Source organism: Castor canadensis, chromosome 10, assembly GCF_047511655.1.
Source record: "Castor canadensis chromosome 10, mCasCan1.hap1v2, whole genome shotgun sequence".
Lineage (NCBI taxonomy): Eukaryota > Metazoa > Chordata > Mammalia > Rodentia > Castoridae > Castor > Castor canadensis.
In genome coordinates, this window is record NC_133395.1 from 126,557,689 (window position 1) to 126,584,671 (window position 26,983).

General features: G+C 41.3%; 1 protein-coding gene across 3 annotated transcripts in view; it reads right to left on the reverse strand.

Annotated features, from left to right (window-relative positions):
• Positions 1 to 23,664, reverse strand: part of Tafa4 (TAFA chemokine like family member 4) — a 180,431-nt gene extending 156,767 nt beyond the window's left edge. For 2 of the 3 annotated variants that reach the window (XM_074044192.1, XM_074044190.1), the window contains exon 1: positions 23,384 to 23,664. The gene's annotated coding sequence lies outside the window, so the exon portion shown is untranslated. Of the gene's footprint in view, positions 1 to 9,239; positions 9,388 to 23,383 lie in introns of all 3 variants that reach the window. The other variant, XM_074044191.1, reaches the window with a different exon arrangement.
• Positions 23,665 to 26,983: the final 3,319 nt, after the last annotated feature.

Sequence of the window (26,983 nt, forward strand, 5' to 3'; positions counted from 1 at the left end):
CCTGAATGATAAAGAGGAAACAACCCAGGGACACATGGAGGAAGAGCATTGAAGCAGAGAGGCAGTGTGTCCAAAGGTCCTGAGGTGCAAAGACCACTGGTTAGTGCCATCTCCCACCAGGTGGGTAGAAGGTGACACGTGTGACAACCAAGAGCTCTGAAATGTACCGTAGGAATATTTTGAGGTGGTGACAATTTCTGTACCAGATACACAGTCCACTCTTCCAACAGGCTTCCAAGAAAACCAAAGTTTTTGTTTCTTTGTTTTTCTTGCTAAATCATCACCCATAGATCACTGAACATGGATCACTGGGTCTAAACCAAAGTGTAAATCATAAACTATGATGTAGTGTTTTAGGTACACAGCAGGACAGATGTGGAAGCAGGATGTGGACTCATTGACAGAATAGAAAATCGGATCTCCATGACACAGGTCCCTCCCTGGGCATTACAACCTCAATAACTTGCCAGCTGTCTGCTCTTTAATTTCAATGATGTGGGGTCTTTAACCTTGACTCGGTATGCAAATAACAACTGCTTCTAGAAAGCCTTTACTTAAAATTAACCATGTGCAAAATGCTATGTTGAAAATTTATACACATTACCTCAAGTGAGTCATGTAAACTTCTGGGGCAGAGACTGTCCTAGAGATTATTCAGATGTGGAGAGGTTAGTAATTTGGGGAAGATCATAAAGCTGCTAGGTAAGGAATCTGGGATTTAGACCAAGGAAGGCCTAAGATGTAGGACTCGGTTAAATCAGTATTAACCCCAAAGTTGACTTTTCCTGGTGATGGTGCTTCCAAAGTACTGGAACCAATTCTGGCAGTAGAGAAGACCATGTATCTTGTAAGGAACTCACCATCAAGGATAGGTACTGGGGCTCACAACTGTTATCCTAGTAACTCAGGAAGCAGACATCAGGAGGATTGCAGGTTCAGACCAGCACAGGCAAGAAAATTCATACAACCCCATCTAAACCAATAAAATTTGGGAGTGATGGTGCACACCTGTCATCCCAGCTATGTGGGATGTGTAAGTAGGATAACAATGGTCCAGACTAGTCCAGGCAAAAATGAGAGACCCTATCTGAAAAATAACTAAAGCAAAAAGGAGGGATGTGGCTCAAGTAGTAGAGCACCTGCTTAACAAGCACAAACCCCAATACTGAAAGAGAAAAAAAATCTTCACAATCAACTAAAAAACAATTTTCCCAGCCAAGGGAGTTGCATGGATGAGAGAGAAAAAAATTTGGAGAAATTAATCCTCCACTGATTCCCAACACAGCCACAGAAATGAATGCCCCTTGTCCAAAGGGAAGGTAGAGGCAAAGATATGCACCTGCTGTCATTCCCAATATAGTAGCTTTCTGCCCAGCTGGGTCCTTTAAAATCGTCTGTTTTGGACAGTGCCTTGGTCCTCAAATGAAAAATCTTCCAGCTTCTGATACGAGTGTCAGGAAGGTAAAAGGCTGGAAGGAGCTGAGCCCAGCAGAAAATGATAGCGACAAAAGGGCTATTTTTGCTATGCTCAGAGCAAAGAGAACAACAAGATGACACAGGTCTCCAGGTTGGAAAGGGTGGTGCCGGGCTAACGGGTGACAGAAAGTAGAATTCCTCCACCTCTAGTCTGCATCCATGTTCATCAACAGGACAGACACTTTCCAGCGAGGGTAGAAAGGACACCAGTTAGAGGGAATTGAAGTCCAAAATAGATGCCACCATTGTCAGAGAGCCTGCCCTCTCTAAATAAGTCTGAGACCCCTGGTCCTGATGAATGGAACCCCAGGCCCTCCATACCATGAAAGCTGAGGCAGTCAGAACTTCAGTGCAGACTCTGAAGAAGCTGGAAGAATAGGAGATGGACCAGAAAATAAAAAGGAATGAAACTTCAAGTTCTGCCAATCATACATCAGCAAGTCTCACACCAATGCCAGGCAAAATCCTATAATGCAGTATTAATGAGGGGGGCAGGATGAGGCTCAGTGTAGCAGCAATTTGGTGGGTTCAGCATGGATGCACTAGGAATAATTCATACCAGATAATCTTCATTCCCTCTTTCACACTCACTGCAGCTGGCCATCAAGAGACTGCTACAGTAATAAAATCTGGAATCCAGTGAGACATTATATAACAATGTAAGTGTCCTGTAAGTGGTTGTTCGACTGTATTGTTCATGAAATGATGGCAGGAACAAAGTCTGTCCATGTTCAGTAAAGATGCAATTTTTCTTTCTCAAATATTTTCAATGCACACAGCCTGCAGAGACATTGAACAGACCACTCTACTAAAACTAGAAAAAGGGAGCAAGGTGTAGTGGTATGGTCTATAATCCCAGATACTCAGGAGGCAGTGGATACTCAGAGGCAGGAGGATCACAAGTTCAAGACCAGCCCAGGGAAAAGTAGCAATGAAACCTTATCTCAAAAGCAAAACAAAAACAAAAGGGCTAAAGGCAAGGCTCATATGGTAGAGTATTTGCCTAGCATGTGGGAGGCTCTAGGTTCAAACCTCTCTACCAAAAAAGAAAAAACTATAGTGTGGGGAGCAGATTACGAGAAGCCTATGAGAACTTTACAAAAGCACAGTTGTGCTCAATGATCTATAGGCCGAGTTTGGCATGGCCCCAGCTGCAGAAGAGAGCTAGAAGCAAAATGCAGCACAGCTGCTTTTCCTAAGTTGTTTACATCCAGAGGTAAGTTTTTCTTGTTACAATGTCACACCCCTCCCTGAAAACTGTTGCTCCACCTCCTTGTTTACCACTGGATATGAAAGACTTGCTGAAGGAGGACAGGGGGATTGATGGAAGTTTTTTTGATGAGGGGTTTTGGCTGCCTATGAGCTGCTTGTGATGCTGCTGCTGCTCCTGCTGAGTTATGCTAGAGATTAGAGGAAACAGGGGACAGTGCAAGTCTGAGCACCGAGGCTTTAAGAGAGAGTAAAGAAAACATGGGACAGAGCGAGTCTAAGGCGCTTTAAAGAATAGAAAATACTTTAGAAGTAAGGTTTTAAAGAATAGAGAAAAGAAGCAAAAGAAAAGAAGAGAATAATAGAGAAAAGAAGTAATGAAGCTGTTGTGCATCTCCATCTGAGCACCCAGAACACCTGGCCCCAACTTTCTGCATGTCTGTCTTCTATCATTTGTCCTTTCTGCATCTCCAGTCACCCCCAGTTAGGTCAGGAGAAAAAGAGCTCATGAGACTATAGAAAGGAGACTGGGGGTGCAGCTCAGTGGTAGAATACTTGCATAGCATGCATGAGGCCTTGAGGTCAATCCACAGCTCTGAGATAAATGATAAATGATAGATAGATAGACAGAAAACTAGGGAAAGGGGTAGTTCTGTTTTACCCTGACTTACAGCAGAATGAAAGATATTATTAGTCAGTTCCTCATAAGAATAACACCAGCAAGTTAGGGTTCACTTGGCATCCCCAGTCAGGAAGCACTTCCTGCCACAATGAGACTGTCTCTCTCCAATGCAGTGGTCATGATCTTCCCATGGCAACTGAGATCCTCAAATGTGAAATAGCACAGCTGAGAACCTGAATTTGTAGTCTTAATTCTAGTTCGTTAACATCTGCATAGCTGCTGTGGCTCATGGATACTGAATCAGGCCATACAACTCTGGACACACCATGTCCCAAATGGTAGAAGAAAAAGTAAAAGATTGCAAACTCAGAAAAGGATTCAATGGGACAAAATGACAAGAGCACTGAACATCCAAAGTGCCACCTTGTGGAACTGAGATTGTGAAATTTATTTAGGTAGAATTAGGGCCTACAGAAATTATAGAAAGATACAACCCATTGCCCTGTAGAAATAACTGCTTAATAACTATGACAGTGTCAGGTTTGTGAGATCAGGACTTATGGCCACTGTCTCATCACTCAGCACTTGGCACCGAGTAGGTCCTCACCTACTGAGTGATTGAATGAAACAGGAAACTGGCTGGTAGAATGTAAAAGACTCAAAAGACAGTGATCCCCTTGCTTGCCATAGATACAATGCAAGATGCAGGCATCCATCCTTCCAGATCTCCTAAGACTTTCTTCTCTCCCAACAGAGGGGACTGTGATCAAATCCTAACACTCACTATTTGTGTGACTGCATTACTTCCCTATTGCTGGCTGCATAACCAATTTTACAAACTTGGTGACTTCAAACAACACGTGTTGATTATCTCACAGTTTGTTTTGGTCCAACGTCTGTGTGTGGCTTAGTGGGATACTTTACATAGCATCTCATAAAGCTGCAATTCAGGCGCCAGCCAAGGCTGAGGTCTCATCTGGAAGGGCAGCAGAAGACTTCTCATGTGAATGTTGGCAACATTCAATGCTTCATCCTTGCATCTGCAGGACTGAGAGCTTGAAGGCTTTGTGCTGGCTCAATCTCAGTTCCTAGAGATCACCTGCAGCCCCATGACACATGGGCTTCCCTAATATGCCCACTCACTTCTTCAAGACAACAAAGAGAATCTCAGAACCAAGTCAGCAAGCAAAGCAGAGGTTTATACGATGTCTTAATCACAGAAGTGACATCTTCAGGTTAGAAGCAGGTCAGGTTCCACCCATACTCAAGATTATACCAAGATGTGAACACTAGGATGTGGGGATCATTGGGGTCACCTCTTATCTGTCCATGACTTAACACACTTCGAAACCTTGTCTATAAAAATGAGATCAATATCACAGCTGAATCATCACAGGCACACAATATGCAAACGAACTTCAGGATGTAACCAGGGTCAGGTTTATCTCCACAATGGCATTTAAACCTCTTAGCAACAAATTTAGTGAAACAGTTTTATTTTTTTTTTCATTTTTCTTTTATTATTCATATGTGCATACAAGGCTTGGTTCATTTCTCCCCCCTGCCCCCACCCCCTCCCTTACCACCCACTCTGCCCCCTCCCTCTCCCCGCCCCTCAATACCCAGCAGAAACTATTTTGCTCTTATTTCTAATTTTGTTGTAGAGAGAGTATAAGCAATAATAGGAAGGAACAAGGGTTTTTGCTGGTTGAGATAATGATAGCTATACAGGGCATTGACTCACATTGATTTCCTGTGCGTGGGTGTTACCTTCTAGGTTAATTCTTTTTGATCTAACCTTTTCTCTAGTACCAAACAGTTTTATATTAAAGAGACTTAAGATCAGAAAAGAATCAACCCTTTAGGCCAGAGAAATACTGAAGAATTCTCAAGCCATCGCCCACTCCATAGAACTCTCGTAGAAAGAAGCAGAATTCATTTACTGTCCATAATCAACAAATCTGAATGCCATACTTCTGCATATAGCTCTTCCTTTTATTCCTTCCTGTGGACTAGATAAGGGATTCTCAAACTTTAGCACTAAAAATTCCCTTGTAGGGTTGTACACAGGAATATTTTAGGAGATTTTTCAAGGGGAAATTCTGACTGCATACAACTTTTTCTTTCACACACTTAATTCAACACCAACTACACGTGCAATTAGAATCTGTGCAAACCCCCTAGGTTTGTCATACTAAAACATCATTAAAAGTCTGATACTATGCTTGGTACTTAATTGGTTGATAAAGATCAACTCTTACCTCCTATTAAAACTACTAAAAATGTAAGAAAAAACATGTGATAATAGATTTTATCTGAAATATTAGTTCAGTTTACTGTCTTATTCTCCAAAAGAGTGCCAAACTCCATCTTTCTCTTTTGCTGAATTTATATTTCACTAAGTATAGCCCCAAACCATGTGAAGGGCACTGTTCACATTCTGAACAGCTTGATGCAGATAGCAAGGATACCACTGATGTTTGAGAGAAAAGAAATTATGCCGAGGCAATCAATAAAATGAACTATAATGATTAATCCTCCATAATCCATTTTTTTCTATAAAAGACTGCATTTGGAGATGTAACAACTCTCCCTAGCATCTCTATCATCTTCTTGTAAGAAAAAACACCAGCTATAAAGAGGTACTGTCCAACTAGAATCGAATGTCCTTTTCTGAGAGAGTCACATTCCCTGTGGATTTTTATTGACGGGGAAAGGGAAAGGGACACTAACAAAGGCATTCTGTGTCCAGCCCTGGGCTCAGCAAGGTCCCTGGGCTGGTTCATTGACACCTCACACACCCATTAGGTGATGGGTATTATCAACTTGAGGTCACACATAGAGAAACAGAGTTGTAAAAGAAGTTGGATGGTTTGTCCAAGGCCACACACACAGCTAGTACCTCAGTGGACCGATGCCCTAATACAGACCAAGTAGAATTCTCAAAAATAATCATTTGCTCAGCAAATGTTGGAAAGTTTTCTATGTACTGGGCACCACCAGCTGCTGCCTGGCTTTTAAATAAATCAGACAACCAATAAACAGGGGAGACGAAAATACAAGTTCACCTACAACCTTGCATTACAGGGAATAAAGACTATTTTAATTCTATCAGAGCATCAGAAGAGTTAACCCAGAAAGGTAAGATGTCAAAACCTGCCTGGGGAGGGTGAGAGAGTTAGGATGTGTGTCAACAAGTAGAGCTGCCTTGGCTCAGAGTCCCTATTAGGAATAATATGTTTCTTACACACGCAGCTGGCTCTTGTATCCAGATCATCAGCACTGTGAAATCATTTCAGTTCTCTGCACCTCACCTCTGAGGCACCATGCCCCTCCCCAAGCCCTCTTGGATCAATGTTTCATCTGATACGTTTGAGAAAATCACTGATCCTTCCCATTCATTCTTTGGGTCCAGGCTTACCGAATGTTTCCCATTTTTCACCTGAAACCATCCACCACTCATCAGGAAGAGTCATTGTAGGATTTCTCTTGTTGCCTGTTTCCCACTTTTTAGGACATTAAAGTGAAGCCCACTCCTAAAGTGTAGATTAGCCAATTTTGCTTTTCTACACCTGCTAGGGCCCCTTTAATCATAAGACAACAGGAGAGACCTGAAACCCAAACTCCCCCGTCACTTTCACCAGGCCCATCTAATCTGGGTCTTTTTATTTGCTTGCAGAATAGCACATCAAAAGGAAAAGTGTTAGGGGTGGGAGAGAAGAGAGAAAGCCATGATTAAAAGCCTTCGGGAGCTCAAGGACACAACCAAAATGTTAGATCTTGACATAACTATTGGCCACTAATTAAGTGCAAAATTCTAAGTAGCACGAATACAAAAATGGTTAGTTGGTTGTTTTTTTTTTTTTTCCTGCAAAAAAAAAAAATCCCCACCCCCATCCTGCTGGATTTTCAAAGAGTTTGGGACCATGTGAGTGTGCTAGCTGCATAAGGTAATCGCCTCTTCTGCATCTGCGTGGGCTGCTGCATTCAAAGAGAATTAGTAACAGCTTCAGCTGCAAACCTGCAGGCCCAAGGTGCTATTGGCTCCTGTTCAAGTGCTCCGGGATTCATAGCTGCTCTTTTAAGCCCCAAGAGATCAAACTCAGTTTTCCTTCTGTGGTAGCCTGAAGATTGGAAAGCTCTAAGAATACCCTCTCAGGGGCTTCAGAAAACCACTGGAGAATAACAAATGCCAAGGAAGAAACTAAGTTCTCTGGCATTTTCCTCTGGGTGGATATTAAAACACTTACAGACCCTACTCTGGAGGTGCAAGGTGTTTGCCCAAGGTTCCAAATGACAGGAGACTTGTAACTGAATGCACTGGGGAGGGGGTGGGTAGGAACCCTGCTTGTCCTATCAGAGCTCAGCTCTACCAAGTCATTTGGGAATTGTCACTCCCAGAGGAATCAACAAGGCTGTCAGCAGCTCATTCATTTTAAATGCATTAATTCCACTTATTTGAAATAGCAATGGCCAAAATCAATAATAATACATACAACAGCTGCTTAAACAGACAAAGTCTTCCTCGGCCAAAAGTGGAAGCTATATGCTGTACCTGCATTCCTGTCCAGTTCTCACCTGATATTTCCTTCATCCTATAGATAAAGATACATCATTTGCCAGGGTTGCCCATAGTTAGGACTGAAGCCAAGATGTAAATTGAGATGAGAAGCTTCAGGGTGAATTTTCTGAAAGAACCCACCCCGTTCTGCCTTCTTCCACAACCGGTACCCAGGCATAGTGACAGATATGCCCTACACACCCTTTGGTATGTGATCCTGCAGAATTGTTATCATGTGGGGGAAATTATCTGTTACTAATATGATTAACAAAAAGGATTTTACATCTTCAAATGACTAGGGAAAAAAATCAAAAGAATAACATTTATCGATATGTGAAAACTATATGACATCCAAATTTCACTGTCCATAAGCTCCATTTTATTGGAAGGTGGTCAGGCTCATCCATTTTCATATTGCCCTTGGCACTTGTCCCACTACCAAGGCAGAGTTGACTGGGTGCAGCAGAGACCAGGTAGCCCACCAAGCCTAAAATTTACAATATAACCATTTACTTAAAAAGTCTGCCAATCCCTGCTCCACTAGAAACTTCCATCATTACAGTGACGAAGCCCCAAAAAGTCACCTCACTGTCTAATCCTTTCTCTGAGAGGTTCTCTAATATCCACCATAATTAACTCAGGCTCCAAATCGTGACTTCATAAATTCTGACACACAAAGTATGTGTCCAGATTCTGGGACAAGTTCAAGACCCTTGCTATAAAAAAGACAAAATAATCACCAACTATCCCAAGCAAACATGAATTAGTTTCTGATGAATATCATACAGTACAATTGTCCACTTTTTTTCTGGAATTTCTACTGTGCCCTCAAGTTAGTTCTCGCTGAAAAACCAACCAACTCCAGAGTCCTCTTCTATGTATTTTAGCTATTTTTGTTTCCAAGCCTGAACACTGAGGACCATTGTTGGAAATGTACTGGTAGAAGACAATTGGGGTACTAACTGGATGATAAGAAAGTTTAACTCTCAAAACAGTGATGGAAGATTAATTTCTCACCTCTGAAGTTTCTACAGCTTTATTCCATATAGTATCTCCTTCCTTCTATTTCCTTTACCAGACTGCAAGCTCACTGAATACGAAATCTGTATTAGAATAAAGAATTGTACCCAGCCCACCACCTTGCACAAAACAAGCACTTGAGTTATATATGAAGGAAGGAAAAAATGTTTAAGAGAAATTTCTATCTCCATCCAATAAATATTGAATTGACCAAGATATGCAGAATTTATCTGCTCATCTTTTTAGATTGTAAGTGACTATTTCTCTATCTGCAAAAGCAATAACTATTTTTGACAGACAAGTTCAAAAGCAACCAGGGCAAATGTGTACTTTGGGAAATAGGGTAAATACCTTGCAATGGTGAGAAATTCTTTCCTGTGGAATGCTGTTTAGAAAAGGTGTGAGGTTCCTTCTGACTCCATCTAATGTTAATCATTTATGAAATACTGGGCTCAGAGATCCGCAATTGGAGTCATTTCAGGCAGTAAATATACATTTCCTGTCAAAACACATCAAACAGGTAAGACTTCAATTTATTTGAGAACCAGTTGTAACTAACTTCAATATTGGCAATTTGGAGAATTCTCTGATGGCATTTAATATCTTTGGTAGTTTCAGTCACTGCTTTTTTTTATTTTTAATCCTTTTTTTAATTTTTGCAGTGCTGGAGATGGAACCCTGGGCCTTGTTCATGCCAGGCAAGTGCTCTACCATTGAGCCAAACCCCAGCCCTTGCTTTCTTCACTTCTTGGCCCAAACCACAGTGTGTTTCAACTTGACCCTCCTCAGAAATGGCTCCCAGTATGTACCTGTGTGAAGCTATCCCTCCAGCTCCAAATATGCTATGCATTTGTCTTGCTCACTGAGGTTTTACAGACTCAAAGTCAGGTCTACACATGACCCAAAGGAATCACGACTCAAAGGAGTCAAAGGTTACTTCCTTATTACCTCATTAAGGGTAAGGTCTAACTTCATTATCACTACATAGTGCCTGTATCATTTCAGCCCACTGCAAGTAACAATAGCTTTAAAATTAAAGGCTTCTCCCCAAAATAGCTTGTCCCTTTACCAAAATTGAGACCAATGGCAGGCAGGCCTAGCGGGTACCACAGCTGCATAGAACCACAGGGCCTCAAGCTGCTTCTTCCTTTCCATCCTGTCTTCTTGTATGCCTTTTATCCTCAAGGTCACTTCATAGTCTAAAATGATAGTTGTAGCCCCAACTATTACATCATATTCCAGGACTCAGAAAGTAAGAAAATCCAGAAAGGGCTCCCCTCTATCAACTTTAAAAGACTCTCAGAAACATCACCCAACACTTGGACATATAAGTCACATGGCTATGGTAGTGCAAGATAAACTGTGGTACATAGTCCCAATTCTGTGTACCTGTGCCATTCCATGCAGGACACTTGCATCTCTCCCACCACCCTCTGTTGTACAGACCTCCCTCCCCAGGGAGAGATGTCACAGGTGATACTGGCAAGAAAATAGGGCACTGGTGGCTGTCAACTTTTGACCCTGCTTCTAATACAATTTCTGCTTTTCCTACAACCAAATGGATTTTCAACACAGTAATCTATCTTCTCTCTCCATCACGCCAGTCTTCTTTTAAATGTATCAAGAAAATAAATAGAAGCTGTTGTTTTATTTGCAAGCTATACCTAATTTTAAAATACACAAACTTCCAGAATTATAAAACTGCATTTGCTTTCAAACCAAACTTTCCACAAACTTCCTTTAACCAGCACTCCCCAAATTACAACTCATATATTTTAAAAATAACATGTACATATAAATAAATACCAAACTCCCTTTTAACCAGTGCTTGCAAATTACAATTCATATATTTTTAAAGTAACATGTACAGATAACTAAATACACAAGGTCTTATTTCCTGTATATCAAGACTAAATCTTTGCTATATCCCTTCACAGGAAAAGAATTTCAACACTGGCATAGTACACACACTAAGTAGATCCTTAACTTCACAGGTTCCTTTGACCTATACTGTGGAAGGTCTGATTCAACCAAGTAGAGGGGGAAAATGTTTTTCAAATATCTTGGCATCCATCAAGCAGCCTTTTCAAGGGCAAGAAAACAGGAGCGCCCAAGGAGCTGTCTGAGGTGCCTAAGGTTAATGGCTGTATTTACATAGCCATCAATTCACTTTACACAGAAGAGTCCCACTAGAACTGTGTGGCTCCCACCAGGCCGCCCCAGACAGCAGTCTCTAAACAAGGAGGGACATTGCTTGATAAATCTTAATGACACCATCTTGTTTTCATTCACTTATTTATCTCCCTGTTTTCAGTTAAAGAGTCTTGGGCCACTTGCATAACAAAACAGATTATACTCCCATTTCTCCATGAGGCACTTTCTAAAATATTTTGGGACTAGTAAAATATAATGTGTGTACCTCCTACCATGGCACATATTTTCCACCTGTGTCCAATATGGTAGCCACCACATACAAGGCTATTTAAGCTTAAAGCTAAATTAATTAAGATTAAAATTTTAAATGTAGTTCCTGAGTCACACCAGCCACATTTGCAGAATTCAAGAGTAGAATGTGGCTTAGTGGCTATCGTCGTAGACAGCAGAGATTTCAGAACATCATCATCACTGCAGAAAGTCCTACTGGAGTTTCTAAAAATGTTTAAGATTGTATTTGATAGATTTTATCTATAATATATCCAGGGCTGATCTGTTCTGGAGTTCTTACTTCCAAGAGAACAAAGGATGAAAGAGACTTCCTGCAGTCCCCATATGTTCCAGATGTATTCCCCAGGGACTTGATGCTCTAAAGTACACCCTCAAATGTGGTACTTCCACTTCTATGCCAGAGAAACACTAGCACATCCATCGGAAGAGATGTGTAATGATGAGAGAGTTTTAACCAGTGTTAAACTAAGGACACTGTACCTTAGTGAATGTCATGTATGATTCTGTTCACAAATGATCTCATAATACTCCCCTTAATAGGGAAAAAAAAGGAAAAATCTCAATGCCTATCTGTAAACCAACAACTAAGAAAATGCTGAACATTCATCATGGAACATTACATGATGGTTAAAGTAATGAATGAGAGTTGAGTATATGCCAATGTGGCTAGATTTCAAAAATAATGATAAGTGAAAATAGCATCTTATAGAATCAGGTGTATAATATGCTACTATGGAAGTGAAAAATTCACTCTCAAGACTATTTAATAGGCATACTTAATTTCAGTAACATAGCAGGAAAGTTTAATATATTTTGACGTTAAAGTTAAGTGCAAAATATGCTTCCTATTTCTGGTGGTTGTTACATTGACAAGTCAATTTCACATAGTTAAAGAATGAAGCAGGACATCCTCAACCCATTCTTCCTCCTTGTGCTCAGGCTTCTATGAGACACAATGTATATTACATATCTTGTATATGTGCAGAAGGATATAAGCCAAATTATTGGCAGTATTTGGGAAGCATGGGATACAAGTGTGCTATCAAAATAGTGACATCTTACACTAATCTTATTTCTACTTTCTTTTACAACTCGCATGTCAAAAACAGGACTTCTACACTGTGGCCTTTCATTATGACTGGTGGCACCACTGGAACCATGACATAGTTCAAACAGCAATCATGACACTGACCAGCCATCCCCACCCATAGATTTCTAAAGCAGATATTTGCGCTTTAAAAAGATAACATGAGAAACTGGAAAAATTGTTGTTTGGATGCTTCTCCTGTTCAGTCTTCCATGAAAGCTATCTCTAGCAGTGCCCTCTCTGCCACTCAACTTGAGAGTCTCATTTTCTTCCTGCCTGGGGTTGAGTGCTAGAAGGGGACACAGGGCAAAAGGGCAGGCAGCCAGGGAGGAAAAGGGAGCAGGTGGACAGTTGGGCAGAAGTGTCCAAAGTGAAACTGTCCCCAGTGATGGGTCCTAAGAAAATATTAGTATAGACCTAGTGACATACAACATGCCACAGCCTTTGAGAAAGGACCACAGGTCCAACAAGCTATGGAAGTAAAAGGCAGTGCTGAGACCAAGGAAGTTAAGTGACTGCTGACTGCCCTAGCCTCCCCACACTTCATGGTGGCCACCAATTCTAACCTTCTTGCCAATACCCACATGTTTTTAACTCCAATTATCTCAAAAAAATATCTTGACAAACCCCAATTTTTAAAAATAAGGAGTTTTAAAAATCCAAGCTCAAAGAAGAGAATGACAGACAGTGAATAATATAGAACTATATCACATCTCTGTAGGAACAAGACACAATGAAATGCACTGAAAACTGTTGAACAATACAGAGTAGGGGAAAAGACTAAGGAAGAGTAGTAGAGGGGGTTAGACCGATTACAGTACAATATACTCACAGGTAAAATACCAAGGCAAAAGCACACTGCACAGTGAACAGACACTGAAACAGTAAAGGACAGGGATGTAAAACAGGTCACGTTAAGGGGAGGTAACTAGCGGGAGGGGGAGGGTAGATGAAGATGGTAAAGGAGGGTGAACATGGTTGATGTATTTTCTACACATGTAAAAATATAGAACAATGAAAACTGTCAAAATTATTTTAAGAAGGCAGAGGGGGAAGAGGGAGAATACTGGAGGGGATAAATCAAACCAGGGTACATTGTACACATATATAGAAATGTCACAATGAAATACCCTCTACAACTAATATATACTAATAAAAATTTTTTGAAAATAATTCAAGTTCTTTACATCTGTTTTCCTTTTCAAGAGAGTCTCGGGTTTGCAAACTTCTAACATTTTTAAATAGTGCCAGGCAAAGTAAAATCCACTGACGGCTTTTCATTTAAGCAAACACCAAAGATAATTTATTCCTCCAAGTGGCAGGAGAAAGCAACAAGCCAGGCATCTGTGCAAAAAGTTTCTATTCTCCCTCAAGTCCTATAACTATCTACTGCTCATCTTCCGGTCCTGCCTACATCTTCAGTTATTCCCAGAACGGATGAAATCTCAAATCCACATCAGCTTTTAACATCTGCTGAGTCTTAACTACACAGGAACAAAGCAAAATTCCTGTACATCACCTGCCAAGAGGATTATAATTTAAATCACACTCAAAAGTATACAGGAATAGAAGCCACGTTTTTCCCTGGTCAATATAGTCATCAACGAGATGTCAGAAGTCAGCAATAGGTGGGTTACTGGAATATACAGCAAATCTACTTCCACATTCATTTAAACAACTATAAGATTCTTATTTTAAAAGTCTTCAACTAGGGCTGGAGACAAGGCTCAAGTGGTAGAGTACCTACCTAGCAAGCTCTAGGCCCTGAGTCAAAAACCCAGTACCACCAAAACACACACAAAAAAAGTCTCCAACTATAGAAAATGCACCTTGTGCTCTAAAAGAAACAGAAGGATATTATCAAAATCAGTTTCTCATTCATTCACACAGATCCAACTAACACCTAATTTGTACTTGGGGTTCAGTAATTTGAATCAATCTTCAGAATCATACTATTTAGACAAGCTTATCAGTGTATTCCAAAACGAGAAACTCCTAGTCTAATCAAAATAACCTTGTTTTTTTTTTTTTAAATCTCTCTATTAAAATTTTTCACCTCTGAAAAATGAACTGTCTTCAAAGGGTTTATGCAAAGTGAGGGCCAAGTCTACACAGCACCAGTCACTGTGGGAGCCTGCAAACCCATCAGGCTCCATCTCAGATGTACTGAATCCCAAACTCTGTGGGGGAGGCTGGGGAATCTGGCTCAGCAAGATCTTCAAGTGATTCTCATGCATCGCTCTAAGTGATCATTTTAAGAATGGCAGGTGGGAGGCAGAGGCAGGAGGATCTGAGTTCAAGGCCAACTTGAGCTAACATAGCAAGACTCTGTCTCAAAACACAAAACAAAAAGAACCTCACAGAGAACGCAGTAACACTGGAATTGGGAACAAGTATAGCAAAATAAGACTGATAATATGAAATCAATTTTAAAAATTCAACAAAATCCAGAATTTGCAGAGGATAAAAAAAAAAAAATTGTAACCAGGCTAAACCCTATATTCATCTCCCCTCCTTCCCTGCTTCTAAATAAATGAAGGCTGAAAAACTCACATATGGATGTAGTCAATTGCTTGTAAGTTCATGTCTATTTATGCGGTGGTTCAGAAATATTTGCACATCAAAACAGAACTTGAGTTTACACGTGGGATCCTGAGTCTTTTGTAAATGTAGAGAGTAAATTCAGAATCAAAATGTCTTAAAGAAACAAGAGTTTTCTAGGACTCTTGCCAGTCCTTTCTCTCAGGATGACCTTTCAGACTTGAGGAATATTTTCCTTTCCTGATTAATACTTGGCTGGGTGAATATGTGCTTTACTCATGTGGACATCAGGCCAAGCTGACTGGTGACCCCTGCTATCACAGTCACCAGAACTTGCTCCTCAAGCACAGAAAGTCCAGTATCAGTGACAGAGTCTGTGAGTATTCTCTGCTCATTGGACACCCCCATAAAAATGTGGGGCTCATGTGATCTACCCACTGCCATTTTCCTTTTCAAAAACACAGAAACCTTGCAAGTAAACTATCAGCCTCTGACTCAGGATTCCAGAGGACTCCCTCCTCCTCAGATACAGGCTTATTTCTGGGTCTTTTGAATCAAATTAGGACACTGTCAGACACCTATTTGTGCAAACGTTAATTTCAAGTGTATTTAAATGTCTTCGCCTCTTGCTTTGCCTCATCACATCAAGCAGAGCTGTTTCTACTGTGTAATCACGATAATGAATAAACATGGAGTGCTTACAAAGGGCTCAGGCACCACCAAACTGATCAATTGTTAATTCTGTCAAGTGACAAAACATGCCTTCCTTTGTAGTGACTCCATCAAGCTATGATTTTGGTGGGAAGGATGCCCATGTCCTCTGCCCAACGTCTCTACAAAGCAAAATATGCAGTCATCACTCAGATCCTACCTACAGCTTATTTACATCTTGATTATTTCCTGTCAATCCACCACTCCCTCCTACCCCCAACCAGAAGCAAAACTTGTCATGGCATTTACAAAACCAGGGACTGCATGGTGATTAATTGCCAGTGGGTTGATGAAGCACTAATATTAATAGCCTAAATTGCCAGGGTATCTATCTATTGGCCTTGTTATTTGGATAAAATACCAATTTTGCTGTAAGTATTTGATGGACAGGAACTCCAAAATTCCTGATCAAATGCCTCCATGTATCAGGAGGACCCATAGAGCTTGTCTCAGGGATTAAACACATTCGCTATTTATCTCTTCTCCCTACCGTGCTTGGGCCATGCGTGAGCAGAGTTTGGTCAGTCTTTCTTAAAGTGAAAGAATGAATGAGTTCCTCAGAGCTTTGCCTGTGGACCACACCACCTGGGTCAAATCACACGTCCATCACGGACTGTCATTGTTAGCTCCCTCTCTGTGTGCCTCTCTTTCCTCATGTACAGAAGGAGAGCATGACTGTGCCTACCTTGCAGGGACTCTGGCAAGGGTTAAATATGTCAGAGCACAAATATGATTAGTGCAGCCACAATGGAAAACTACGTGGTGTTTCCCCAGAAATTAAATGCAGAATCATGTAACATTTTAAACTCCACTTCTTAGTATGCACCCAAAAGAAGTGAAAGTGAGCAGGGTGCCATGGCTCACGCCTGTAATCCTAGCTACTCAGAAGGCAGAGATCAGGAGGATAGCAGTCGGAAGCCAGCCTGGGCAAACAGTTCGAGAGACCCTATCTCGAAAATACCCATCACAAAAAAAGGCTGGTGGAGTGGCTCAAGGTGAAGGCCTTGAGTTCAAGCCCCAGTACCACAAAAAAAAAAGAAGTGAAAGTGAAGACTCAAACGTCCCAAATGTCCACTGACAACCAAATTGTGGTATAAACATACAATGAAGTATTATTCAGTCTTTAAAAAAATGAAAGAAATTCTGACACCTGCTACAACGTGGATGAACCTTAAAGACATGCTAGAGAAATAAGCCAGCAACAAAAGGACAAATATTGTGTGACTCTGCTTACATGAGGTACCTAGAGTAGTGAAATTCAGAGACCAAAAGTAGAAAGATGATTATCAGTGGGTGAGAGAAAGGCAGAATGGGAGGGAGAGCCTGGCTAGTGCATTTCAGTTTTGTAGCATGAAAATAGTTCTGGGAATGGATGTAGAAAAGGATTGCCCAACAATGTGAGTGTACTTAATGCTATTTAGGAATGGTTAAAATGGTAATTTTTATGTTAATTTGTATTTCATCAAAAAATACTTAGTGCATTACCAGGCAACATCCTAACTCAACAAATAATAGTTATTGTTGCTACTACCATTTTTGGAAAGCTTGATAAGGCAAATATTTAACAAACACTCCCTAACCTAAAAATAGCAAGCACTCACAGAAAACTCTGAGGAATGAAACATTTGCTATGAAAGGTCCAATATAACTTAGGTGTCCCCTGGCTTCTCCCCTCCCAACCTTGGCCTTCCCACCTCCCTGGATCAGCAGTTACTTCTAGCCTTACTGGAAAATGTTAAATGATAACCACTGACACACTAAACCTCTTCAGCTGCACATCAGCTCCTAAATTCTGAGGTGGGGGAATGTCAGCATAGAAGAAAGATGAGATTGGTACCCAGGGACAGACGCACAGCCAATCCTCCAGCTTCCTTAATGCAGCTCCGTGCTCCTGACAGACCCCAAGGTCTGTAAAGAGCTGGACTAAATACGAAGATGTGAGTTTTTATCCTGGGAGTGCTGGGCCCATGGTAACCAATTTTATGGTTCTTTTGATTTGTGTGTCCATGGATATTTGTATGTGTGTGTGTGTGTCAGAGAGAGAGAGAGAGGGATATGCTAAGGAATTAATCCAAACTACAGATAAGAAAGCAGGGTCTGGGCTGTGATGTTGGGTTGCATAATCAGATCTGAAAGCAGAGAAAGAATAACAGATGTTTACACTACAATCTGGCTGCTGCTGCACTAGCTGCCAGATGATTTAAATAGTGCTGAAGACTGCAGCCCACTGATTTGACAACCCTATTGATACATGCAGAAAGGAATTCACCCCAAAAATTTCTATCTGGATTCCCTTCAACAGCCCACTCAATAAAACATGGCTTCCCAGCAACTTAAAATCTTCAACTAGACACCAATAAATTTTTTAAAAAATAGACCTGAAAGACTTACTCCAACACAGATGCACCAAACTTCATGTCATTGTAAAAAGAATGCTTTACAAAGAAACTCTCAAAATTCCTTTAATTTTGGGGTGTTTCGTGATGAATTCTTAATTAGAATAACATACAGCCAGGAAAAGGAAATTATACAGAGCTTTCTTCACTGATTTGTCACCCTTCCTCAGTGAGCGCCCCAGCATATCTGAGTCTCATATGGACATCTATAAGCGGTCCCCATACACAGCAGACTCTGGCCTCATTCCCTTGGACTTGACCAAAGTCCCCTCCAAGAGGCCTGTGCTGAGTAAAGACAACAGAACTGATTATAGAATGGATGGCCCCTTTAATCTAAAATGATCAGGTCTAGACATCCACATATGAATAAAAGCAACAGGAGGGTGAGGGGAAAATTCATTAAAATCTGAAAAGGAACTGTCTGTGGGTGACAGAGTGAAGTAGGCTTTTTACTTTCCTTTTTATATTCTTCTATAGTATTTGAATTTTCTGCCCCAAACATGTGTCATCTTTATAAATTAAAAGAAAAATAAGAGGACTCTCAAAGCAAAAGCCTACAATGAGAAAAAACAGATTTGGGCCTATGCAGCAAGAGGCCTGGGTACCCTGCTAAAAATAAAAAGCTGGAAACATTGGATAAGCATTGCCAAGGGCTGGGTCTAAAAAGTGGCCCTACATCAGTGTTTTTCAACCACAGCATGCATGACATTTTGACCTGAATAATTCTTTGAGGTGGGCTTTCCTGTGCACCACAGGATGTTGACCAACATCTCTGGCCTCTCCCCACTAGTGACTGCTCTGTCACCTCAATCATGGCTGTAACAACCAAAATGTCTCCCAACATTGGCAAATGTCCTCTGGGGGTGTGGGGGGCAAAATTACCCCCAGTTGAGAACCACTGCTCAAGATGGTCTTCATATGTCCTCCTTGATGGAAACCTTCTTTGATTGCTTTTAGAAGCTGTATCTAAAGTCTCAGGTGTGAGGCCCAGTGATTCACAGGAGAGGAGCTGTGGTCTACAAAGGACTCATCAATATTTTCATGATTCATTAGGCAAAGGATGACATGAAAATGAAGAAATAAGATCCACAACTTTCACAGAAAACCTTAGGACATATGGCACAGCTGTGAAGCTATGAGAGTCCAAGTAGACACTGTGGTCGTTTAAAAATAATAATCACTGTAGATTTTGACAGTTCCCCCTTACTTAAGATAACTGAATGCTACAGAAATATCTGATTGCTTTCTAGTTGAAAATAAGCTGATAGCACTAACAAAATCATTGTTTCTAATGTATTTTTATTTAACAAAAAAGCCTAGTGTTCTTTCTTCATGAGAAACACGATATCTTTATATTTTTCTAAATATTTTATTCTTCCACACAAAAAGTACAACATCATAAAAAGAAACAAATTACCACGTCTCCATTTTCTTTTTTAAAAGGACATCTTCTCCATATTTGGCATTTTATTAACAAGAACTCCCTAATATCTGATGCATCCATACTTCTGAACTAAGATAATTTAAGCTCTTGCTAATGAAATGCTACTGTAAGATCCTGACATCTTTTGAAGGAAAAAGAGTGACTAAAAAAGGATTCAATGTGTTTAGATTCATGGTTCTTTGAAAATCAGTAGTTCATCCATATAGTGAAAACCATCTATTAACCAGAATGTACCATTAGCATCAACACCCAACACCTGGCACACACTAACTGTTCAACAAATGTTGAATAATAATCACTAGTTGCAACTGTGCCAGAAAACAGTGGTTCGTTTTAAATTATTAGCATTGTTTTTTTTTTAGCAACTAAAAGGTGCAGAGGAGACTGTCACACAATGAATTAACATTCTGAGTTCTCATTCATAAATAACCCTTGAATCATTATCTAAAATTGTTTTTACTATCATTTTAACATCGATGTAGTTCCATGTGTCCTCTTCCTCTCACTTTTAACCCTCTCCTTAGCTACAAGTACTATGGCAGCCACTAAGAAGTAGCTAGCAGGTACACACAGCTGTCAAATTCTCCAGCTGAGTTCAACCAGCGTCATGTTCTAACAACCTGAGTCTTGACAGAGAAAGAAGTTCACACAGTCCTCTGCAGAAACCACCAAGAAGGGTCCCACCACATCATAAAAGTGATTCCCTCCATGCCTTTCTTGGAAAGGGTACTGGGTTAGGAATTAGGACTCCTGGATTCTAATCCCAGTTCTTTTAATACCACAGTGGATTCAAGTCACAATGCCTCCAAGACCTGATCTAGAAAGCAAAACTCAGGACTTTCTAGAGTTAAAATTCTTTGAGCCTTTGAGTTAATCCTTAAACCAGAATATGTAATTAAGTTTATGTTTAAGAAAAAAAAAAGAGCTCTTTTGCCTGATTTTTATGGTTTAAGAAAAAGGATTGAACTTGAATAGAAAATGCAAAACTAAGAGGTTTTATTTTTTTCCATAAATACCAAATAGATAGGATGACTAAGTAAGTTTCATCTTGGAAGAGGTGGTCACCGAGTGGGCTATCCGAAAATGCACCTCCACAGGACAGCATAAGCCTCTGTCTACAAGTCACAGTTGCCTAAGGTTCTAACCTTGGCTTTTCAAAATAACATTTTCAAAACAAATATTCACGAAGTGATAAATGTGGCCAACGTCTCTTCATGAAGCCCTTTGTAGACATCACTGCCTGCCCCCTACCCACAATCCCAAATCTTCCTAAATTAAGATAAATTACACTGTATGATCTCCCAATCATTTATGACTGGCTTCAGGACACAAAGTTGTCTTGCTAATCCTGACTGATTTATAGCTAACATCTGAGGACACAAACACATGTACATATGCAAACTAGTCTGTCATCTAGATGTTCCATCTATCTGGAGGACAAAAAAAAAAACATAAGGCTATGAACTATGCTTATTATGATGTCCACATATTTGTAAAGATATAGAATCAGATGCAAGGTAAAAATCTCTCAAAGAGCAAGAAAGGGTAAGGGGAGAAATATAGTTATGCAAATTCCAAAGAGATCCATAAAACTCAATCTGAGAATTTCATTACTAGGCTAAGTTTCTTAGAATAGAAATCCCAAAAACTCCACAACTGGGCAGCTAATTGAGAGTTAGGAAGTATCAGAAAGACCTCTCTCCTTCCCTCGTACATCACAGGCAATATAGAATCCCTTGTTCAATATGATAATGTGACTTTTTGTCAATGCATGAGAGGATTGGCTGGTGATGATGTCATACCCATGGGTTAATCTACAGTGAATACTGTTTCAATATCATATGCATCAACACACCATTTACATAACAAAGTATTGTATTAAGTGTAACAATAAATGAGTGGCCCAGATAAAAGCAGCTATGAGAGAAAGGCTACGTGCCACTGAAAAGGAGGTGGGGCAACAAAGCAAAGGACCCTTTTTTCTTTCTTTCTTTTTTACCAAATGGAACTAGGTCATCAAACAATACACACCTCTAAAAAGATCACAAAATGGATATTGAAATTCAAGTGACCTAGAATAGTCTAGGACTGAAAATATGAGAAAGGTTGCCTCCAATGAAGAATACTCAGTAATCAAAGAGATATATGTAGGTGTTTTTTTTTTTTTCTTCTGAGTGGGGAGAACTAATTAATAAAGCCATTCCAAAACAGGCAACTGGCAGCCACTGCTTTTCTGGGAAGGGCACTTCTTATCTCTAAAATGGAAAACTGATCAACTCAAATGGTGGCTTAAAATCTTACAATAAATTTTAAGGTGTCCAGGGTGGTTTAGATGGCACTATAGGACAAGAGCAAAGCCACACGAAGCACAATGAAAGAGAAGAATTTAGAAGGAAAGCCTGAAACAAATCTTCCAGCTATGAAAATATTGATCAAGAAATGCCCACACATACAAAGAAAGTTTTTTGCACAAGTGAGTGATCCCAACTCATTTGGTCATTTCAGGAAGACATAAGTCATCATTTGTCGTGGTGATTCTGAAAAAATGCTCTCATGGTTCTTATTAAGGACTCTATTTTCAATCCAAAGGAAGCGCTGGGTTTGCACACTGATTTGTGACCATACACTTAGCAGACCTGCTTCTCACCATAAAACCACAGTGAGCTGTTGAAGAATTCTTTAAGTCAGACATTTCTTCTCAAATGACTGAGTGGAAAACACTAACTACATTGCCAAATGTCTGTTCTTAAATTATGTTAGCCTTTTTTTGTATTTTAAATTCAGGCCCCACTAGAAAGCTTAGCCATCAATGTCTGCAAGTTTGTGGTCTGAGTCGGCAGATGAGGCTTAATAATATCCCTGTGTCAAAGGTATTATAGAAAGAACCAGACTAAGGCTTGGAACCGCGACTACCGGGATCACCTGTCACATCACATCAACGTTGCTCATGTCATAGGGAAGACCATTGAAAAGTTAAAAGGGAGAAGAGTTCGGGGAAAAGGATGCTTGGCCAAAAGTGGGGGGGGGGTCTTTAAATCCCGGGGGTGGGGGATGGGCACGTGGCTAGGTCTCTAGGAGTACATGGATCTGCGCAGATTTACAGCTTGGCTAAGACTCTCAACAGTCTGCGAAGCCCTCAAACGTTAAATGACAAATTCAAAAGGAAACCGCACAGCACACCGCATCTGACTAGGGCCAGGATATCAAGCCTTCCACTTCCAATCTTCCCCACGGACAAGCTCTTGTTTGGGGTTCAAGATGCCCTCCCTTCAGAGAGGACTGACAAAGCAGATGAGGTTTTTGATAGAGGGAGAAGAAAGAAACGTAGAGAGGCCTCCCGCGGGAAGAGAAGGAACTTCGGATCAGCTCCAATTCTTCTCTTGCGCGGGAAGCTTTGCGCTCCCAGCTGAAGAGGCTTCGGGAGCGCTCGCTGAGCCCTTGCAGCCGAGCCCCACAACCAGGGGCTCAGGTGGGGGTGCTTACTGCTTTCTCCCGCTGGCTCCTGTAAGAATCTGGGTTCAAATTCATGGGATGACGCCCCAAGGCCAGCTCACGGTGAGTTCGCGTGGCCCTCCACATACTAATTCATCAAGTGGCCACTGCAGCGCCACCGGGGTGTCGGTCAGACATGAACCCCGAAATTGGAAGCGGCTGCTGCCCCTCCCAGTCACCCACGCTTACTTTAAGGCGCCAATTCCAACTTCAAGGTGCAAGCCGGCTCCCCGGAACGCCGAAATGAGCAGGGCTTCTCCGATCCTAGTTAAACTGGTACCAACCGGGAGGCAGCTGCTACCCAAACGACAATGCCCAAGGTCCAAGGCCACTCCAGCCCCATCTTGCCACCCGTCCTTTCCCCTCCAACCCTTCTTACGCGACTAGAGCTGGCGCGTCCCGGACGAGGCACCGATCGTAGCTGCACCGGAGCCGGAGAACACTCAGCTTGTCGCGCGTCCGCAGGCGCCCTGAAAATGGCCCATCACCTTCGTAGCCTGGCCAAGAGGACAAAGTTCCCGCGTCTCCCCCAAAGACAAGCCCAAGCTGTAGCTGCAGGAGCAGTGTCTGAGGAGGGGCGACTGCCAAGCGACGCTCCTGGGGACTGCAAGCAGCCGCGCGCCCAGCAGGTGCGCCCCGTCCAGGGTGGCACGCAGCTAGAGAGGCTGAGCCTAGCTGTGCAGAGCCGCCGGCCGGGAGGGGCCGGGAGGGGCCGGGCGGGCCACTGGCCACGCTGATTGGCCGGCCGGCCGGCTGTCCGTGCCCCGGCCAGCGCCGCAGTCCACGTGGGCCTCCCCGCTCCCCGCTCCCCGCCCCGCAACCCTGCTCCCCGGGATCGTCGCCACCTCCTGTTGGTGCGACTCTCCCGAGCGCCTCGCTGTGGCCACCACTCCGCGGGTGCTGGGGAAAGGGTACTCTATTCTTTCTGTGTACCTGAGGGCCGCGTGGAGTCCAACACAAGAGAGAGGAATTTAGGGTTCGGCTGTCATTTGAAACCTTCCCCCACGGAGGACGCAAAGCTTGTTTGCAAGCTGGATTCCTTGCCACCCTGTGCATAGCATATGTATAACTAATCCGGCTTCATGTGTAATTTGCTTGCATAGGAGAGAAAAGAACTTGGCACACATATCAATAACTGAATACATTTATTTTCTTAAACATATATATACATATATATGTAGATAGATAGATAGATAGATAGATAGATAGATAGATAGATAGATAGATATAGGGTGTGGTGGTACATACCTATAGCCCCAGCACTCGGGAGACTGGCAGGAGGAGTGTTAGTTCAAAGCCAGCCTGGACTACAGTAAGAACCTGTCTTTAAAAGAAAATTATAAAAATATAAATCCCACTCCAAACGCAAGCCATGCTATGTGGCCTTCTCCTCTCCTTGTCAACAAGGAAAGTAACAATAACTGGTGACATGAAGATAGATAGTATCTCTTTGACAGAGATTATCTAATCAGATCTCCATTATACAGCTGAGAAAACTGAGGCATGGAGAGGCTAAATTACACTGAAGATTATGAAGATGATTAGCTCTGCACCTTGTCTTTGACCCTGGAATGTCTGGTTGCAGAATCCATGCTATTCCTTCAGTATTCAAATCATGGACCAGCAGAGTCATCCCTTGAGACCAAGTTAGAATTGCACTCTCAAATCTTAACCCAGAACAAGAATCTTCATTTAAACCAGATCCCCAAGTGCTTAGTATATGCATAAAGTTTGAAAAGCATTGCTCTATATTACTATGCTGTTCAATGTCATTGGTTTCACCTATAAACTTCTGATCCTTTTACTCTGCATTGACATAAAATTATGGGTCACTCTGCCCCGCATGCATTCCAAAGTATATTATTTGCCTTTCCTTGTGCATACTGCTTGAACTAACCTTTGGCAGGCCTCTTGCCTGTGCTCCACATGCCTTGGTTGACGTTTCAATCCTTGCCTCTTTTATTATCAAAATCAGGGTTTTGCAGTCAAAAAATAGTCCTGATAATCAAGTTGTCACCAGTCTAAAAGGGAATTCAAGTGTAAGACACAGGGACTCAGCCTTTGAGATGTTCCTCAAAGAATGGGTGCTGAAACCTCACAAAGGGACATCCAAGCAAAACCTGAAACAAATGCTAGAAGATTCCACACTGTTCATTCAGTTGCAACAAAATTAAAGGCCTACTCTGTGTCTGGCATGGTAGCAAGTGGTAGTATATACAAAACTAAATATAATACTAATAACTCCTACTAGTGGGAAGACAGGCCACTGGCATAATAGATAAGGAAATCACAGAGTGTGGCAAATGTGGTAGGTGTTACAGAGAAGAGGAAAATAGTGGAAAAAAAGATGAAAAAGTCACTGGAGAGACTGTGACTTTACGCAAGTTAGTTCCACTGAGAAGAGAACATTTCAACACATGGAAGAGGTAAGGGACAAGTCATTCAGAAGAATAAGTCCACATCCATTCATTCATTCACTCATCCATTTACCAAATAGTTATTGATTGAACCGGCATGGGTCCACGTATTAACTGAAGCCCTGGTTTTTTTATTTTCCCTGGGCTGAAGTTTTCTTACCTTGCCAAGGAAAAGCAAAAAGTAAGCAATTGCATATGGCTCAACCTAATACGGTATTCTTCCATCCTTGACAGCAGTTCAACTGTGTCTCCCTGAAGTTCCTATGTTGAAAGCTTAGCCCCCAGTAACACAGAATGTGACCTTATTTGGAGACAGAGATAATCAAGTTAAAGTCCTTAGGGTGGCCCCTAACCTAAGATGCCTGTGTCCTAATGAAAAGGAGACATTTAGAGACAGACTTGTACACAGGGAAAACACTACGTGCACATTAGGCGGAGAATGGGGTGTATTCAAGCCAAGGAATGTCAGAGATGGTAAGCCACCAAAAGGAGAAACATGGAACAGATTCTCTCTCACCCTTAGGAGAAATCAAATCTACTAAAACCTTGATCTTGGACTTCTAGTCTCCAGAACTGTGAGATGATAAACTTTTCAATCCTTGCCTCTTTTATTATCAAAATCAGGGTATTGTTTAAGCCACACAGTTTGCAATACTTTGTTACAACAGCCCTTGCAAACTTGTACATGTGTGCTTCTAAGGTAACATATACAGTTAAAGGACTCACCTGTACATTTCCTGTGAACTGATGTCTTTCATGCAATAGCAAGAAGCAGATGATCTGATTAACTGAGATTTACTGAGAAAATCGCTACCCAAAAAAGGCAAAGTATGACGCAGTATAGTGACTTATACTATACTGCCAGCTACTAGAAAGGCAAAGGAGGATCATGGTTTTCAAGGGATGAGGGCATGACTCAAATGGTAGTGCTCATAAGGCCCTGAGTTCAAAACTTAGTACTGCCAAAAAAAAAAGAAAAGGAAATTATGAAGAAAAAAAAGCCAATTCTAATTATTCCATTATTTCTTCATTCAATTATCTATCAAAAGCTTACTATGTGCCAGATTTGGATGTGGTGAGAAACAAACCAGATACGATTTCTGGGCATGGTTATAAGTTGGACACTAAACAACTCAACTAATACATGAACAAGGTAATTCAGAGAATCATATGTGCTTAAAAGAATATAAAACACACATTAGAAGAGTAGGGAGTGGGTTTCGTTTAGATTGGCTGCCCAGGGAAGTCACTAGGAGGTGGTGACATTTGAGCCAAGACCTAAATAACAAAAAAGCCATCCAAGTGAATATCTGGACAAAAACTCTTCCAGACAGAGAGAGCAATTTCTGTTGTAAGAAAATACCCCTGCCATGCATTTCATAACACCCTTCCTTTTCCTTCCTGCCACCATTTTGCATCTTTTGAGGTTGTCGAAAACCAATGTCCATATCATTAAAAGGGGGTGACATTTTTTACTTGTTTACAGAAGACCCTGTATGAAGGTCACACCACCAAAGTTTTGCACACACACACACATTCACACACATTCACAAACACCCCTT